The following is a 15746-nucleotide window of genomic DNA, read 5'->3' as shown; positions in this document are numbered from 1 at the left end:
TTATCTATATTCCACTTTCTTTCTTGACTATTCCTTGATCAAAAAGACATGCAGCATCAACTATATGGTAAATGTGGAGCACCTTGTCCACCACCACTAGGTCCGGTCTGTTATGTTCTAGCACCTGATCTGTTTAAATTGGGAAATCCCAGAAGATTTTGCTAGTCTCCGACTCCGCCAGTCTCTGCAGTTTGTGCTCAAGACGTCTTGCCTCTCTCTCTCGCCTCCACTTTTCACACAGTTTCCAGTGTAGCACTTTCGTTACCTGATCGTGTCACCAAAACTTGTCGTGGTTTGGGGCAAGTGTAGGGCATTCGCTTGTGATGGGCAAGCGTAGGGCATTCGTTCGTGATGGGCAAGTGTAGGGCATCAGTGCAAGAATTCTTCGCAGGGTTCTTGAAGCATGACCAGTAAAGAAGTGTCACCCTAGTCTGCTAGCTGTGGATAGCTGACACTTTCCATCATACCCAACAAAATAAGCTGTGAGGTTTCATATAATAATAATAATAATAATAATGATAATAATAATAATAATAATAATAATAATAATAATAATAATAATAATAATAATAATAATAATAATAATAATAATAATATGACGAACAATTACGCAAGAATTATGCAATAAGTTGCCGGAAAAATTATTATTGTTGTTGTTGTTATTATTATTATTATCATCATCATCATCATCACCATCATCATCATCATCACCATCATCATCATCATTATTATTATTGTTGTTATTATTATTATTATTATTATTTATCGAACCCGAAGGTAAGAAAGTGAAAACAAATCAACGTGGCACTTGAAGTTCGGACGTAAAGTGAACATACGTAATATGGCGACGGATGTTTGTCCGCCTCTCTATCGATTTGCCATTTATTGCCCTCAATAAATGGCAGATCATTAGAGTGTTACCAGCAGCCATGTAAAATTCTAGTAATTCTATTTGCTAAAGTTAAGGTATGGCTCAACAGAAATGATTTTTCAATGAAATAACGTAATGAGAAAAATAAAAAAAACTGGATCATCAACAAGCAACTAAAAATGTTTATTAACCAATCAGAGAGAGAAAGAGAGAGAGAGAGAGAGAGGGGGGGAGAGAGAGAGAGAGAGAGAGAGAGACCACGTGTTATTACAATCACGTGTTTTTTTGTTCCAGGCTTGCGACAATCAGTATTGTACAGCGATATCGATGTGTTACTGCAGATTATTTCTTATTTCAAGGTTTGGTCCACATGAGAATTAGGGTTGTGTTGCTATTGTTGTTGTTATTGTGGTTGTAGTTATTGTTGCGGTTACCATTGTTGCTGTTGTTGCAATTGCAGTTGTATGCTGCTATTGTTGTTGTGGCTGTGGCTATTGTTACTGTCGTCGTTGTTGCTGTTTAGCCCCATATCAACACTGATCGAACAAATCTCTTGTCAAACGTATTCCAATCATGGACATCCCATCGATTTATACATCAGGGATTACATTACCCAGTGTGTTTTACTTTGTTTAAAACAGTTGAGAGTGAGTAGTGCGTAATGATTAGAAGGAGATTTTGCTACAATTTTCAGCTGCTCGGGGACCTTTGTACGGGTTCCTTCACTAGCAAGTGAAATTTGATACTTCTCAGATTTTGCTAAGTTTGACCTACACTACTTGTCTCTTATTAAACAATACAGAGGCGTGACTAGTCCTGCGAAGTTATAAACAACACCAGTGGAACCCAGTTCCTATTCTTGTTGCTGCTGTTACAGCTACTGCTGCTGCTACTGCTACTGCTACTGCTACTGCTGTTGTCTAGCTTCGAGAAAGATCTAATCGAGCAGATCAATTGTCAAAAGTGGTCTTGCAATTTTCTCATCGGTCCTGTATATCAGAAACAAGCAACACTGCCCAATGTGTATTTAAATATTTATTGATATCTATAGTCAGTGGTTTGAGGGGAATTTAGCTGTTATCTCTTGCAGATTGGGTCGGCTTCTAGTCTCAGCTATAGCAAGAGTCGAACTCTGTACTGCAAGCTAACGATACACATAAAGAAATATCATTAAGAACATCAATTGATATTGTTGCTTTTACTCTAAGGCACCACTACGTTGTCGCTTGACTCACAAGACATAATAGTCAAATTTCCCTTCAACCATTCATCAGCGTTTTAAAGAAGGAAACGATACTTTAGAAATGTAATCCTAGAAACTCCTAAATACGCAATGATCAAATCGGTTTCGGCCCATGACCATACCGCATTTGGTGTCGCTAGAACAACATCTATTCCATTTGCTCTTCAGTTTTCAAGATGCTACAATGTGATTGGTAGGAGTTTGGTCTGGTATTCTAACATAGATTAATATTGTTATCAGGTCATCCCATAAGATCTGTTCGATTTTACCTTTTTCAAAATTGAATGAAATTTAATAGTCTTTTTAGAATGTCTTATGGAATTAAAAATTATTTTTATGCATTTGTGTACATTTAAACTAATTAAATTTTATTTTACAGAATAATCGAATAAAAATTTCTTTGATTAAAACCCTTTCTAACGTGGAAGTATCCAAAGAGCATTTGAGGCACATAATGCTTTATGAGTACAAAAAAGGAAACTCTGCAGCTGAAGCGACTCGAAGCATACATTCAGTTCATGGGAAAGAATACTTGAATGAAAAAATTGCAGAAGATGGTTTGCAAAATTCAGAAGTGGAGATTTCAGCCTTGAAGATGAAGATCGAACAGGACGTCCAGTTGAGTTTGATGATAAGCTCCTTGAAGAAAATCCTGCATTATCAGTTGAAGAATTGGCAATAAAGTTTAGTTCAAACCATACAACTGTTCATTGTCATCTTCAACAACTTGGAAAGGTTCCTAAACTTGGAAAATGGATGCCTCATGAATACTCATAAAGCATTATGTGCCTTAAATGCTCTTTGGATACTTCCATGTTAGAAAAGGTTTCAATCAAAGGAATTTTAATTCTATTATTCTGTAAAATAAAATTTAATTAGTTTAAATGTACACAAATGCATAAAAATAATTTTTAATTCCATTAGACATTTTAAGATACTATTAAATTTCATTCAATTTTTAAAAAAGGTAAAATCGGACAGAACTTATGGGATGACCTGATATAATACAAAAAACGTATACATAATCAAAGAACTTCTGAAGCTATTTGAGAATCACAAAGAATCGGTTGATATGAAAAACCACAACGATTCTTTGAATAAAACAAAAGTGTTCAACTCAAACTAAAAAAGACTTTATCAAGAACTTGGTGAAAATAAAAATATGATAAAGATAAAAATGGTAAAAAATAAATATTAATGCACCGGCAAGAGAAGTAGAAGTAGGAGAATAAATAACGAAGGAATGACTTTGGCCTTCCATCATAACAAACTGGAAGGACATGAGAACAGAAATGGCCCCACATAGTGAAAGCAAACTAGAAGGCACCATGATATGATAAGATTGTAAACATCTAATTAAAATATTGATTAGAGACATACAAAATTCTAACAGACAGATTAAATGAGATACTGACAAAGCTAGAAAACCAGAGAGATTTAGTTGCCATTTTTAGCAGGCTGAGCAACCACTTAGGGACTCACTCAATGAATATCTTGTATGGTTATCTTGATTATTAACTGTTGTACTGCTTTGTTGTTATTGATACTAAATGGATTTTGACAGTATTACACTTAAGAGGATTCTGAAAGCATTAACCTTGAATAAGATTGCAGAAGTAGGTACAGTAAACATGGTATGGAGTAAACAATTTTGTAGTTGCAGACAAATTGCATGCATTTTAGAAGAGGAATATTCAAAACGGACTTTCTCTCTTCGCTCAATTTTTACTTGACACCGACATCTTTAATTGCTATGGGGAGACAATCACCAACCTTTTGCTTATGAATGACCTCAGACTGTACGCTGAAGAGGCTAAACAAGTAAAAACACTGCTACAGACAGAACACAAATTTACTACTACTGATATGAGATTGGATTAGAATAATGCGGAAAGTTAGCCTTGAAGAGAGGAAAATTAATTAAGAATACTAATATTAAGTTAGATATGATACAGAGATAAAATGATTAGACCAAATACAGACGTACAAATACTTGGGAGTTAATGAGTTAAACAGAATATAACACGCACAAGCGAAAGAAAAGTTTAGGAGGGACTATTACAGACATATTAGATTAATATATATAACATACCAATAAGGTAATATGCATCAATACTCTGGCTATTCCAGAAATAATTTATAATTATATTCTTAACATCTGAAAATCCGAAACAGAGATTATATTAACAGTGAATACATGAAGATAGAACTTTAGGAAACTAAAAAAATGGAAGTAAAACATCCATTGTAAGACAACAAAAATATTTGACAAAGAATGAAGTTAAATAACTAGTAAGATTGTACGAACAACACAGAAATAAACAGTTATTTATTTTTAAGGATGTCAACAAATATAAAAGAGACGCCGAGTTAAAAAATAATTGTAAGTATTAATAGGACTGAGTACCATCCACGGAAATTATCGGAAAAAGAACAAACAAACGAAGTTCTAAGTTGATAAAGGGACGAGAGAATGTAGTGTTTAAGATGACGGCAAGTAAAGACTCTAGCAAGTGCGAGGGATATTTGAGCACACTTAATTATCAGTATATTAATCTCCTCAAATCAATTAAAAGATTTTCATTATTTTTTTTTTTTCATATCCTTCATGGCAGATAAAATGCTAGCACAAGAAATGTAAAGACATGCAGTCATTATTGTCACATGTGGAGAACAGTGATTTAGAAATTATCGACTTTCTAAATCTTGCAAGGTCGCTTGTACACAAGGTTCGGATGGAAATGGAAACCTCTGACGGGAGTGTTTCAATTATATCAAAAGAAAACACATTCTAAACTATATGGACAACGCAATTCATTCAACGGGTTCAAACATTATCGATGATAATCCTGGAAAATCAACGAGGGCTATCGACAAAGGACTTCTGGTATCGGAGTGGATTATCAAAACTGTGGTACACGAGGACATCCTATACAAGTCGCATGTATCGTATGTACCAAGGAGAGGCCAATTCATGTCTACAGATTCAAGAAAACCATTTGATCCATGCTAGGCTGTTACTTACCAAGGTTTAAAACTTCCCACGAACATGGCATTCTTTGGTTATTCTCTGATGAGAAAAACTTCGATCAAAGCCAAAAGTCTGGAGGGAGAAATGACGGATGGTTATGTACAAATGCAATTAAGTTTTCAACTACTGCGATGGTTTTAGGAGTAGTGAGTAAGGAAGATCATGTCATGTTATTTTACATTTTTCCACAGGATTTTAAAATTAGTGTTGTTAGATACGTCGAGGCGCTCGAGACGGTTGTTAAGCCCTGGATGGATGAAGTACGCAGTGGAAGGACATATGTATCTCAACAACACTCAGCACGTCCTCACAGAGCCAGTGTACGCCAAAAATGGATGTTAGACAATTTCTACCAGATTTAAATCTTATGGACTACTATGTTTTAGACTTTGCTGAAAGGGAAACTAATTGACATCCTCATAGCTTCATTGAAGGCCCCCATTATCCAGGTGATGTTTCTCAAGAATAAGGACCATTCAGTGTGCAAGCATGTCAATGATTCTGATCCTGCATTGAAGTTGAGGGTGAATTTATAGAATAATCTTATCAGAAAGCTTATCGAGAACATGCACACAAATTTTCATTAAAGTACATTACGGTCCTTGCTAGATTTGAATTGTTTTATTAAATTACCAAATATGTCCTCAAATACCTCTCGCACCCTTTATATACATACATACATACAAACATACATACATACATACATATATACATGCATACATGCATGTGTGTGTGTGTGTGTGTATGTGTGTGTGTGTGTGTGTGTGTGTGTGTGTGTGTGTGTGTGTGTGTGTGCATGTGTGTGTGTATTATTAAGCCAGAAATTGGAGAGATTTAATGGATAACATTAATATATTAATTAACATAGCCTCCAATTGTTTCAATTCACACTCAAATGAAGATTTTGAGTGGAATATTATCAGGGAGAAAGGACATTAAGTTACATGTTGACTGGTTGAGACGTTTATCATGCAGTTGAACGGCGTGGTCTTGCTTCTCCAGGTGCCGAGCCGCAAGCCTACTGATTTTTCCTGGTTAATCGCCACTCCTGAAACCGCTTCGTAGTCCCTGTGAGCGGTGCCGATCTTTTCTATGTGTTTATGATCTGATACCACTACGGTGAAGTCGTCGGCATGTGCCGACACACATCTCCCACATCCTAGGTCACGCGAGATGTCTCACAATGCCTCCAGTTTGTGTAGTAGTGGCTCGAGAGTCAGTATATACAAGAGAGACGAGAGGGGTAACCTTGCCGGACCGAGTGCATGATGTTGAACGGCTCTGAGAGGTGACCATTCTCTCTGACCACTGGACAGATGACGCTGTACGTTGCAGCGATCCGGCCCCTGAACACAGGCTCGATACCAGCTACTTTGAGGACCGCCGCCAGGTATAGATGGTCGACCCTAACGAAAGCTTTAGACTGATCTAAATTGATCAGGGCCTTACTCATGCCAGGTTCTTTATCCATTTTCGCATGAGCTGGAGGATGTCGTGGATGGATCTTTTCGGGATGGCACATGTAAATGCCTCCCCTACTAGATACCCTAAAACAAGCACCAATCTCGTAGCTAACACTTTGACCAAAATTTTGAATTCTGCATTCAGCAAAGTTATGGGCCTAAAGTTGTCAATACAATCCCCTTGTTCGGGTCTTTTCTCAGCAACGCCACCGCTCCTCGGCTCAAAAAATTGGGAGTTCTTCCATTTTGTTGCCAGTTGTAGTAAACGTCTGCTAAGAGGCCACCGAACAAGTCTGGCATGTAAGCGTAAAGTTTGTAAGGCAGACCATCTAAATGAGGCGATTTACCCATTGTGCAATTAGCCATTGCTTCCCGTATTTCAAAGACTGTTATTGGCCTTTCACAACGCTCCGCCTCTCGAACAGTTGAGCGAAGCTCTGCTGAAAGGCCGCACACAACTGTCTCGGATAAGTTATCATTTGCCCGTCGTGGCTCAGCAAGAATCGGATCGTGGATTTATTGCCACGCCGTGCCTCAATCACTCTGGCCCATTGAACGGCTTTCGTCCTTTCGTGTCTAAGTGCTCGTACCTTAGCTCTAACAACTCAACCATCGTGTTTCGCGTTGAAGAATTAGTCGAGTGCCAATTTCGCTGCGAGCACGGTCGATGCCTTTTCTAAAAGCCTCGTCTAACTTTTTGACTAACCCTGTCTCTATTCTGTTTCTTTCAACTGCTAGTCCTTTGCTGAACCTTATCGATTGTCTTTTAATCGCCCTTTTCAGAGCGGACCGCTATTTATTGTTAATTATAGCCCCCCGATAATAAGAGTAACGTAATATACTTGAAATATCAAATGTTTTGGTGCGTAGCTTTTGCCCCACCCTGTATTACTGTTGTCTAGTTGCTATGTACACACACACATATATACTCATATATGTATGCGTATGTATGTATGCATATACATACATACATACATGCATACATAGACACAAACTGCCATACATACATACATACATACATACATACATACATACATCATACATACATACATACATACATGCATGCATACATACAAGACAGCTAGACAATGAAAGAAATATAAAAGACAGATAAATGAACGCAGATGTAATGAGCAGCAGAAAAAGAAAAGGCGAGAGAGAGAGAGAAGGGGGAGATTGCAAGTGTATATTTTGTGTAAGAAGACTAAGTATGTTTAAATATTTGTTCACCACTTAATAAAGCTATCACATTATAATTGCCCCACATCTATAATTAAGTAGCTAACCTATCGATTGAACTCGCAATGCCATCGTTTACATGCCATTTCTACATATTGATGACAATACACTGAGTTATTTCAATAAATAACTGTGCTATGAATTGTTGTAGTAGTAACTGTTGTTGTCTTCTTCTTGTTCTTCCAATCAGGACTCACACAATTAGCCACAAAGAATAATCTCTAATTCGAGCCTACTCTAAGCTACTAAAAATGCGTGTGGCAACTTGAAGATTCACCAACCACATGCGATAGACTGGCGGTTGCACGGGCGCGAAAACTACGTTGTTATCCTCATTCCGTAAACGGTGGCTTTTAACGGGTGGAGAGCTGAACCATCCTGGGGTACAGAGGATTCGCAATCTAGACTAGGGTCTGAAAGTTTACCACACCATAGTGGGTTACACCGTGGTTCTTCTGCTTTGTGGCAGAAGTAGGAAGAAAGAGTGAGAGGAAGTTGTGGTGAAAGAGTACAGCGGGGTTGCCCCCGCCACACGCCGGAACCTCGTGGAGCTTCGATGTTTTTGCTCAATAAACACTCACAACTGAGTCATACCTGGTTGAGTAGACCCGTGGTGATAAAAAAAAAATATTGCCGCTTGACCACACCGCTTTCTGTCGTATATTTCGTATCCAAGACTACATTATCCATTGTCCCTCGCCGTTCATATGTAATTTGAGAGAGAGATTTGGTCGATCAACCACGCAAAGGCAAACTCATTGACTGGTTCAGTTATCTTGATTACTACACAAGACAGTGTTGTAATTGCTATTGTTATTGTCATCGTCGTTGTTTTTAGCGAGTGTTGTGAGCCCTATGCAATTTATCTAACCATGTCATACTCTTTTACTTGTTTCAGTCATTTGACTGTGGCCATGCTGGAGCACCGTCTTTAGTCGAGGAAATCGCCCCCAGGACTTATTCTTTGTAAGCCTAGTACTTATTCTATCGGTCTCTTTTTGCCGAACCGCTAAGTTACGGGGACGTAAACACACCAGCATCGGTTGTCAAGTGATGTTGGGGGGACAAACACAGACACACAAACATACATTCACACACACACACACACACACACATATATATATATATACATATATACGACGGGCTTCTTTCAGTTTCCGTCTACCAAATCCACTCACAAGCCTTTGGTCGGCCCGAGGCTATAGTAGAACAAGGTGCCACGCAGTGGGACTGAACCCGGAACCATGTGGTTGGTAAGCAAGCTACTTACCACACAGCCACTCCCAAGCCTATATCACGAAAAATATTTTGTTCAAACCCGACAGCGTAAACTTTACCAATTATCTTTTAGACCTCACCCTTCTCAACACCAAATTTGAGGCCATTTACCTCTGTAGTAAAAGAAAGAAAGAAAGAAAGAAAGAAAGAAAGAAAGAAAGAAAGAAAGAAAGAAAGAAAGAAAGAAAGAAAGAAAGAAAGAAAGAAAGAAATTAGCGGTGAGCTGGCAGTATCGTTACCGCGTCGGACAAAATATTTTGTGGCATTTCATCCATCTTTTATGTCCTAAGTTCAAATTCCGCTAAGTCGACTTTGCCTTTCATCCTTTTCGGGGTCGATGAAATAAGTACAAGTTAAACACTGGAGTCAATGTAATCAACTAACCTCTCAAATATTTCAAGCCTTGTGCCTAGAAAGGATTGTTTTAATTGTCCTTATTTATTTATTTATTTATTGTTATTATTATTATTATTATTATTATTATTATTATTATTATTATTATTATTCTGTTTTGCTTTATATTTGTACAAGTTGGCTCCAAGTTTTACCCAGAGACCTCAAGAGACAACAGGTTGGAAGTTCGTGATGTTGTTATGCCTAGTGTACCATATATTTGGTTTTGTATTTAGTGTTGTACTAGTGAATGTCTAAAAAAAACGAAAAATATGTTTGTTTTAAAACTTGAGATTACATAGAAAGTATTTTGTGTAGGATATGAGCAGTTCCCATGAGCACAATCTTTTGAATTTCTGCCATTTTGGGGTTTCCTGATATCTGAGTTAGGTAGCTATCATTCCCAGGGCACCTATGACAACAGGTATTGTTTTAGTTTTCAGGTTCCACATTTTGCTGATTTCTATTTCAAGATCTTTATATTTACTCAGTTTTTGGTAGGTCTTGACATTATTATTATTATTATTATTATTATTATTATTATTATTATTATTATTATATTATTATTATTATTATTATTATTATTTTGCACACTTTCATTGCTCAACCGAGCGCAGCTCTGTGTGCCTTCTGTACGTGCAGTATTTTAGTTTCATATTTTAGTTTCATATTTTAGTTCCCGCGCTTTGTATACATTGTTTTCACTATCCTTTATCAACTTCTGCTTTTATTCATATCGGTATTAATCATACAGAGGATGTAAGAGATATTTGAAGACATATTTGGTAATTTAATAAAACGATTCTAGTCCAGTAAAAATCTAATGCACTTTAATGAAAATGTGTGCACATTTTCTCGATTAGTTTTCTCATAAGATTATTCTGTACGGAGGTCTAGATTCGAAACCGTGTAGGTTTTGTAACTAGGATCAGGCGGCTGCCTGAATACTAACCAGTCATTTTGCTGCATATCAACCCGTATGTTCCAGATGTTCCCGCGTAAATGGTGGTTATAAAAGTGAAGGTGAGGTCAAACACACCAAAGGCGCACATAGGTGACACGGATAACAAGTCTGTAAGAAGATTAGCTTCATGGCTGCTATTCAACCCCAAGTTAAATGAATCGTCGACAATGAAGAACAGAATATTTTCCTGCCCCTCACATGAAGCCATTCTTATCTGTTATTAACTATGAACTCCATTTACTACCGGCAAACCGCAATACAGCCCTGGCAAGGATCTGTATAATTATGTAAATATTGTGATACACAAATGTATAAATAAATGTTTATCAAACACCGTTGGGAGCTTGTTTTAACATGGGACAGCACGCAGCTAAACTCCATACCAAATTAAGAAATAAACCGGACCGACAATTCTATGAATAATCAAGCCAGGCCGACAATTCTATGAATCCGTCTTCAGCTTCGGTTACTACTTCAATGCAGGACCGGAATCATTGAAATGCCAGCACTGAATGGTCCATATTCATTTCGGACATCCCCTGGACAATGGCGGCCTTCAGTCAAGTATTGTGAAGATGTCAATTAATCTCCCTTTCAACAACACCCGCAAACGTTGTCTATAGGGTTTAAATCTGGCGGGTTTGGAGGCTTTTGGTGTTGGTTTTATCTAACAGACTGGCTCATATCCATTCTTGGCTTACGTGGGTTTTGTGAAAAGGTACTGGATCTTGTTGAGGTGCATATGGCCTTCCACTGCATACTTCAACCATCCAGTGCTTAAAAACTGTCTCTAGCACTTCAACGTATCCAGTAACATTAATTCCAAGACAAGATGTGAGGTATTCACCACTTCTAAAACCATTATAGTTACTGGAAATTTAAAAATTTTTTAGTTACATAGAAATTATTTTAAAAATCTGCCGGTCAAAGTGAAAAATATCCCAGATTACAAAATAGAGAATACACAATTTCTTAAGTCGACTGCTGTTTCAGGAAGCTCCGATTTACGTAATAATCGTTTCGGATCGTTTCATAATTTGCAGAAGCAGTGTGCAAAACTTCTTGGGTATGCAACTATTACACAGTTACACGGAGATATTACCATAAGTCCGGTTTCCTTCATCAAGAGAGTCCAAAAATGCATGTATGTATGTATGTATGTATGTATGTATGTATGTATATATATGTATGTATATACACCACAAATATATACATAAATATGTGTGTGTGTATTTTTGTACATATACATTTTCCCAATGGTAATACCTCAGCTTTCTGTTTCATTGTATTTCGTTAAGAAAAAAAAAGACACGTGGAACTAGTCTAAATACCAACAATACCATCGACTTGACCAGCAGTAGCAGCAGCAACAACAGCAGCAGCAGCATCAGCAACAATGATACTAACATTGCTAGTAACCTAACACTACTAACATTAACACTGACACCATCAATACCCATCATCATCGTCATCGTCATCGTCATCATCATCATCATCATCATTATGACGACCACAATAACCAACAACGACAGTTTTTGTTTTTTTTATAGAAAAAGAGCATCAACGATCAACTCAAAGAGCAAAACTACTGTCACTATCAATTAGTGGTCTTCCCCGCTCCGCCCCACTCTGGCCCACTCCATCAAAAGACAATTAAACAAACATCACACAGACACACGCACACACACATACACATAGACACACTCGTACATACACACGCATTTACATGTGCGCGTATATTCACACACAAAGATTCCCCCCTCAATAACTCTTATAAGTTTTACCTTAAAAAACTAAACAAATAAATGTGAATAGAAAAAAAAAGAGAGGACAAAAGAAGGGGAAGGAGAATAAAAGAATGAGGAGGTGGGGAATGAAAGAGTGAGGGGAAGGGGATGAGAGAGAGAGAGAGCGATCCGTAGGGAAAGTGAAAGTAAAGTGTAAAAGAGATAATAATGGTGGGGGGAGAGAGAGAGAAAGATTAAGAGAAGGTAAACTTTAAAGAAAGAAAATTTCAAGATAGAAGGGAAGAGGAAAAAGAAAGGAAGACTGGAGGTAAGACAGGAAGGAAGGAAAGAAGGAAAAAACGAAGACAGGGTAGGGCAGACAGAAAGATAGAAAGAAAGGAAGAAGGTGAACGTGTAAAGAGGACAATAGAGAAAAAGAATAAGAAAGAACTTCAAAAAGAAAAAGACAGTGTGAACGAAAGAGTGAAAGACAATGAAAGAAGTGAAGGAAATTATGTGATAGATGAAGTAGAAGAGAGATTGAGATAGATAGATAGATAGATAGATAGATAGATAGATAGATAGATAGATAGATAGATAGATAGATAGATAGATAGATAGATAGGCAGACAGCCAGCCAGACAGACAGACAGACAGACAGACAGACAGACAGATAGATAGACAGACAGACAGACAGACAGAAAGATAGATAGATAGATAGATAGATAGATAGATAGATAGATGATGGATGGATGGATGGATGGATAGATAGATAGATAGATAGATAGATAGATAGATAGATAGATAGATAGATAGATAGATAGACAGATAGATAGATAAGTAGAGAGACAGACAGGCAGACAGACAGATAGATGGAGAAAGAGCGAGGTGGGGGGATAGAGAGAGAGAAAGAGAGGAGTGTGAAACAAAAGATCTCCGGACTGTTTGAGTTCCATTATACCCCATTAGTATTGCACGTGGAATTATAACTAGTCAACGGCTGAAGTTTTATAGATCTCCTCCTCCTATCTTATAATATTACTATGGAGTAAAAGGAGGAGCGAGAAGAGGGATGCGGAGGAAGGGGAGTTGCGAGAAGTAACGAGGCGTGGTGGTGGTGGCGGTGATGGTGGTGGTGGTAGTGGTGGTGGTGGTGGTTGTGGTCGTAATTGTGGTTGTATTTATTTTCTTTTTCTTATTTTTTTGTTTTATATTTTTCATGTTTGGCCTTCTCTGCTCATCGACCTAACACACACACACATACACACACACACACAAGTAGGTTTTCCATTGCGATAAACAAAGAAATAATAATAATAATAATAATAATAATAATGATAACGATGGCTGTAATAAGTATAATAATAACAATAACAACAACAATAAGAATAAGACAACAACAAAATAAAACTATGTTTTAGTTAGATGTGTTGCTGTTGCTGCTGCGGCTACCGCTGCCCTTGTCTACTCATCCACCTATAACAGTCACAGGTAAGTTAAAAGTTACATTAACACCTGTAACAGAAACTACAAATTTATTACACGGATTCTCTAAACTTGGCTAAAACTTTAAGAGAAAAACAACCCACTGACGCAATACATACATACATACACACATACATACATACATACATACATACATACATACATACATACATACATACATACATACATACATACATACATACATACATACATACATACATACATACATTATACTCACTTTATATATATATATGTATGTATATATATCGTAAGGTAATAATTTTTTAATTTCTAAATTGTTTCAGTCATTGCTCTGCGGCCATGCTGGGGTCAAATCGATCCCGCTACTTGCTTTTAAATCCTCGTACTTATGCTATCGTTCACTTTCGCCGGAAGGCTAAGTTACGGGAACGTAAACAAACCAGCACCGGTTTTCAAACTGTGGTGAGGGACAAACTAACAAACATACATACATACATGCATACATACATACATACATACATACATACATACATACAACAATACATACATACATACATACATACATACACACATACATACATACATACATACATACATACATACATACATACATACATACAACAATACATACAAACATACATACATACATACATACAAACAAATACGACGGGATACCTTCGGTTCCCCTTTACCAAATTCAGTCACAAGTGGCACTGAACCCGGAACCATGTTGTTGGGAAGCAAACTTCTTAACAAGACAGCCACACCTGTAGACTATGTTCAAATATATTTTGCATTGTCCTATGTAAAGCTGAATACGTGAGACACAAGAAATAGATGTTTTTTATTTACGTATATTATATCGAAAGATCACTGATATCTACTCTGAGTTTTGCCCCGCTGCGAACAACTCAGCCTTGGGTAAAACTCGGAGTAAACTATCAAATTTATGTTTGCTTGTATGTGTGCGAGCGTGAGTGTGTGTGTGTGTGTGTGTGTGTGTAGGTATGTAAAAGTATGTTGTGTATTACTCGCGTACACACACACACACGCAGGCATCTATATATCTGCGTATGTATGTATGTATGTATGTATGTATGTATGTATGTATGTATGTATGTATGTATGTATGTATGCAGGTGTGTGTGTGTGTATATATATAATATATACAAGGCGGCGAGCTGGCAGAGACGTTAGCACGCCGGGCGAAGTGCTTCGCGGTATTTCGCCCGTCGCTACGTTCTGAGTTCAAATTCCGCCGAGGTCGACTTTGCCTTTCATCCTTTCGGGGTCGATAAATTAAGTACCAGTTACGCACTGGGGCCGATGTAATCGACTTAATCCGTTTGTCTGTCCTTGTTTGTCCCCTCTATGTTTAGCCCCTTGTGGGTAGTAAAGAAACATATATATAATATGTATACACACACACACTTATCTGCATACACGCATGCACACACATACTGAATCTAAAAAATGCATGCTGAATCAAAAAGTCCGTACGTGTGTAGTGTCTAATATTTACCATTATAATAGTTCTTTCTAACTTTTGCATAAGGTCAGCATTTCTAAAGTAAGGTTTAGTCATTACATCGACCCCAGAACTTATTCTTTGTAAGCCTAATACTTATTCTATCGGGCTTTTGAGCCGAACCGCTAGGTTATGGGGACGTAAACACACCAGTATCGGTTGTCAAGCGATGGTGGGGGGGGGACAAACACATACAAACATATACATATATATATATATTTTTTAAGGAGTTCGCTTCAAGAGTTGCTTTCCCTCGCGTTCGGTACGCTGTATTTATTATGGTAGTTTTGACTTTAAGAATCCCCCATAGCGTGAGGCATTTATGTGTAGTAATGCCCTTATTATAAATAATATATAAGGCGATCTACTAGAGACGAAAGATTGCCAATATATAACAGTCACAGGTAAGTTAAAAGTTACATTAACCCCTGTAACAGAACCTGCAAAATTATAACACCGATTCTCTAAACTTGGGTAAAACTTTAAGAGAAAAACAACCCACTGAAGCAATACGACGGGTTCCTTTCTGTTTCCGTCTACCA

General features: G+C 37.4%; 1 protein-coding gene across 2 annotated transcripts in view; it reads left to right on the top strand.

Moving 5' to 3' along the window:
- LOC115217935 overlaps window positions 1–15746 on the top strand; it is a 105369-nt gene that overhangs the window by 14669 nt on the left and 74954 nt on the right. The window contains exon 1 of one of the 2 annotated variants that reach the window (XM_036508030.1): window positions 13617–13700. The exons of the other annotated variant lie outside the window; for it this stretch is intronic. The gene's annotated coding sequence lies outside the window, so the exon portion shown is untranslated. Of the gene's footprint in view, window positions 1–13616; window positions 13701–15746 lie in introns of those variants that run through there. 2 annotated transcript variants of the gene reach the window in all.

The sequence above is a fragment of the Octopus sinensis genome, linkage group LG12, assembly GCF_006345805.1.
Source record: "Octopus sinensis linkage group LG12, ASM634580v1, whole genome shotgun sequence".
NCBI classification, from domain to species: Eukaryota; Metazoa; Mollusca; class Cephalopoda; order Octopoda; family Octopodidae; genus Octopus; species Octopus sinensis.
This window is presented reverse-complemented; position numbering and strand designations above follow the sequence as displayed.